This window comes from Triticum aestivum, chromosome 4A (assembly GCF_018294505.1).
Source record: "Triticum aestivum cultivar Chinese Spring chromosome 4A, IWGSC CS RefSeq v2.1, whole genome shotgun sequence".
Lineage (NCBI taxonomy): Eukaryota > Viridiplantae > Streptophyta > Magnoliopsida > Poales > Poaceae > Triticum > Triticum aestivum.
The window spans coordinates 545,609,934-545,614,327 of NC_057803.1; the positions used below are offsets into that span (position 1 = coordinate 545,609,934).

The 4,394-nt window shown below is 48.0% G+C and overlaps 1 long non-coding RNA gene across 1 annotated transcript in view; it reads right to left on the reverse strand.

The window, feature by feature from the left end:
• LOC123086860 (uncharacterized) overlaps window positions 1-3,974 on the reverse strand; it is a 34,538-nt gene extending 30,564 nt beyond the window's left edge. The window contains exons 1-4 of the long non-coding RNA XR_006441151.1: window positions 3,340-3,974; window positions 1,656-1,790; window positions 791-921; window positions 50-247 (exon numbers count right to left, since the gene is read on the reverse strand). This is a non-coding gene — a long non-coding RNA (uncharacterized lncRNA). The remainder of the gene's footprint in view (window positions 1-49; window positions 248-790; window positions 922-1,655; window positions 1,791-3,339) is intronic.
• Window positions 3,975-4,394: the final 420 nt, after the last annotated feature.

A 4,394-nucleotide genomic window follows, 5' to 3' on the forward strand; every position in this document is an offset into this window, starting at 1 on the left:
AGGGGAGAGAGGGGGGGAGAGGGAGAGGGAGAGGGAGAGAGAGAGAGACCAAAGACTTGCCTGAACCAAGGAATATATGCCAAGGTCCACAAATTCATGCTTTGGGTGATGAGATCTTGTCCAGCATCCTCAGTCACCAAAATGACCATATGACTCTTCCTTAGGGCACCCTCTTGTTGATGCGGCCCATCTTGCAATGCGGCCACACCATGGGCACCACCCTCCCCTGAACCAGACCAAGTGAGGCCTGCAACCGACAACACAAGAACAAGGATGTTCAATGCCAAGACTTAAGATGTCGATGCAAGATAAAGAGTGCACTAGACATGTATGAAATCAACTTCTAACATAGGAGGAAAGGGGACTGCATGTTCGCTCAGTTATATGCTTAATAGCCAAGACAGGTGCAAGCTCCTGCTCCACTAAGCTCAATTTGGAGCTTGTTCAATGGGGTTAATTGCAATGTTTCAAATAAAAAACAGGGAAAGACAATGATGCATGCGGTAAGATGGCAATGCAAGATAAAATGTACTTGAGATTCAATTATGAACGCTAGCATATAGAAGAATTCCTTAGCAGAGATAAGAAATTAGCTCACGCTCATATTAGAACTAAACCCCTGAACTGTGACACGTCAACATGGTTTGCTTAATGTGCAGAACACATTTTCAGCACACATACACTTGGTAATTTCCTGCTCAAACGAGCACAACACACACACATGGGCTAGAGATGAACACAGGCCACCTACGTCAGAAGAGAATTGCTGGAAGCAAGGAGAGGAGCTCACCATGGCTGTTTTTGCAGCCGATGCCGAACAACAACCCCTGCTGCCATCGCACGGAAGCAGTAGCACCAAGGTACCTGGCTCATTGAAGGCCTTGTTGTCTGCATCGGTCATGGTGTTGTACCAAACGAATCCTACCGCACAAGGGCAACAGAAATAACAAGTTAATCTTGAGCTGAAATCCAAGAAGAAAAGAAGAAACCCACAACAACAGGAAATGCGCTTAATTGATCCTTTTATCAGATCATAATATAACAGAGTGCAATGCAAGCAGAAACATGGAAGATATCAATCATCCACATGGTAAAAAGCTGCTCCAAAGCTATCATGTGGAAAATTATATTCAGTTGTGCAACCAACAAATAAGATCTACATAGTAAGCGAGCAGCTAAAGTGGAATTGACTACAAATTACCAAACTGGAAACTAGTTCTGAACCAGTACTTATTCAGTTTTTAACTTTCAGCTTTGACCTGTTAATATGAGGGGAGAAGAGATTATTGTTTGTACTCCCAACAAACAACAATCAGGAGAGCATCTTTATCAATATACTCTTAGGAAGAAGAAAGTGCAATCCGCATACAGTTGATAAAACCAGTGTGCAGTGTGAGCAGGAACAAGAATAGCATCAAGCATCCACATAGTAAGAGATGGCTAAACTACGATTACTATAAAAAACGGCTCCTCAAGTTATGTTATGAGAAAACATTTTCAGTTTTGAGACACCAAAAGTTAAGATCCTACTACATAGAAAGAAACCGGCTAAACTAGCATGGCAGTTTTTTATATCGAAGTTGATCTTATGTCAAATTAATAAAAACTGAAACCAGACCAGGACCAAATAGAGAGATGGGAGAGGGGGAGGGGACCTTCCATGGTAGGGTCAGAGCAGGCACACGAGTACCACCCAAGAAGGGGGTACCTCTCTGCCGGTGGAGAAGGAGCACCTCAAGAACCCTTCCTTTGGCTGTCGACGTCGTCCCGGTGGCTGGCCGCAGAGGCACCTGTAAAACAATTTGTTGTGATACGAACCAGAACATATGAAGCGCATGTGACCTTTTCAATTCATCAAAACTGAACAGTAAGTCAGTAACACAGATCATAGATCATGACTATATTATTCAATTGAATAAGGTGATGTATGTTGAGGACATAGATACGCATACATAGTGCGCATGACAAGTTTCAAGTACAAGCAGGCAAAATACGCAATTGAATTCCATTTCATACTAGATAACACATAAGAGGTAATAAAACAAATCCAAGAGGGGCGTTATACATGTGATGGTGCTTAGATGTAACAAATCATCATGTTGGGCATGTCCATTACTCATTGGTAACCAAGATCAGGCAGGACCTCTAACACAAAAAAAATGAGTAATGACTAGCAAAAAAACATTTATGGAGCGAAAAAATAGTAATTATACAAATGTAAATAGGTGCTGAAAGAGATATCAAAATTTCATCGCACATTAGCATAGTGATTACAACACAACTACAGCCAATGGCAGAGGACAGCCACAATTTAAGGTAGGGCGGTAATGGCGATGACCCAACATGGACAATGCCTCGCCATCTGTCTGCACGCCGGGGCCGCTACCTGATGCTAGCTACCGTACTTGGCTTATCACTCTGGCAGGAGGTGTGTATATCTGTATGGGCAATCCCATTCATCGTTCACTCGTCTGCTTGCCCAAGTTAGCAAGAGGAGTTGGTCCGTTCTAGCTGAGTTGCAGGGACCAGACATAGCTTATATTTCTCCTTTTCTTTCCCAGCCAACAAGCAAGCACAACACAACTGACCATGAATACAACGCTGGGCAACATACACGACCTTGCAGAAGATCAAGGTAGGACCACATTTTTGTAGGACCAACATACACTGCCCAACCTTGCCGAACAGAGTCTCTGCATGTGACTGCAGACACATTTTTGCAGGACCTAACCCCCTGCTAGGACCAGTCAGAAAACCAATACTCCCTCCCATCCAAAATAAGCATCGTGGTTTTAGTTCAATTGAACTAAAACCACAACACTTATTTTGGATCGGAGGGAGTAATACTTATACATATGTGAAAATTTGTACCATGTTTTTGTGTATACGACCACCCATGTGCCATATAAACAGGAATTGCCTACACGGCTAAAATAAAGGAACTGCCTGCATCCAACCTCCCAACAGTGCGAATACTGAGAAGTCAACTAAATTAGCCTTATTTGTTAAGCAAATCAGAAGGGAGAAGATGGATAAAAAGGGGTAGTTCATACGAGCATAAGAGTAAATTGGAAGTTTTTATTACATTCACATGCATAGCTTCGCTTAAGAGTACGTCTACGCAGGATGTCCACACTTTCTCTCCTTCAGAAATAAAAGGAGCATTTGTTCACGAGATAATCTGGCACAATTTGCAAGAGAAAAAAATTATTGTCTATTGATGCCAGAGTAGCAAACACTCAGGACCTGCAGCGCGAGTCTGCACATCAGAGGGACTAGCTGACATTGACATTAATGCAAACTGTGTACTTGCAGGATGGGGAAGGAAGGAGGGTGTACCCTTGGCTGTCTAGGTCCTGCAGCACGTCGGGATTGTGGTCAAAGGTGCTGCGGGAGCCTCCTAGCTCGCCGTCGTCGATGGCCGTGAGCTCCCCCATGTGCCACGCCCAGGCGAAAGAAGGGGGTGGACGGGATCCACCCCATGCGGGCAGCTTGAGTTCACTGACGGCATCCATCGTGCTGCTCGTGCAGCAGCCGCCGTAGGTGGGTGCGGATCCGGCGCCGTCGTCGCCGGGAGAGGTGCTTCCGCCTCTCTGTCGCCCCATCCATGGATGGAAGACTGGGGCTTCGGTGCGGTGGAGGGAGGGAGGGAGGCGGCGGCGCGGTGAGGTTGGACGCGGAGAGGCTTGGGGGTGGAGGACGAGGGCACGGTGGCCGTGGGAGGAGGGAACCTTCTGTGCCGGTGCGTGGTTGCCGCGGTCTGAGCGGCTCGAGTTGAGAAGGAGGGTGTAGGGGCGCCAGCGATTGGTAGAGGGCAGACGCCGGGGATGGGGGAGACAAGATCGCCGCTGTTGGGGATGGGGGAGACAAGATCGCCGCTGTTGGGGATGGGATTGGGGGAGGCGGCGGCTGAGTGGGAGAGGAGGAAAACCTCACTGGTTTGGATTGGGTTGGGTCCGTGGGTACTTTTGGTGTGTGTGTTTTCAGTTTTATGGTGGTTTGAATAAACGAAATATGTATTTGGCAACCCTGTGCCCGATTGCAAAACTGCCACACCACTCGGTATCCCTTTGATAACTCTTCCCCAATCTTCTTCCTCCTCGGCCCTCGCCTTATCCTCGGCCGCGATTGCGTTGGCATTGTCGTTCTTCCCGGGCCATTCGAACTCTCCCCCGCAGTTGCAATGCCGATGTAGTTCCTCTTGCTGCCCACCGCCCCCGCCGCCGCCTCCCCGGCGCCCCACCTCCTCCCTGCCAAGCCCTTCTTCCTCAAGCCCCTCTCCTCCTTCGTCGCCGCCTCCTTCCGCCGCCCCTCCCAGCCCCCGCCACTGCCCCCGAAACCCTTCCCTCCCCCACCGTCCCCACTGACTCCTTCGCCTCTCCCCAACTCGCTCT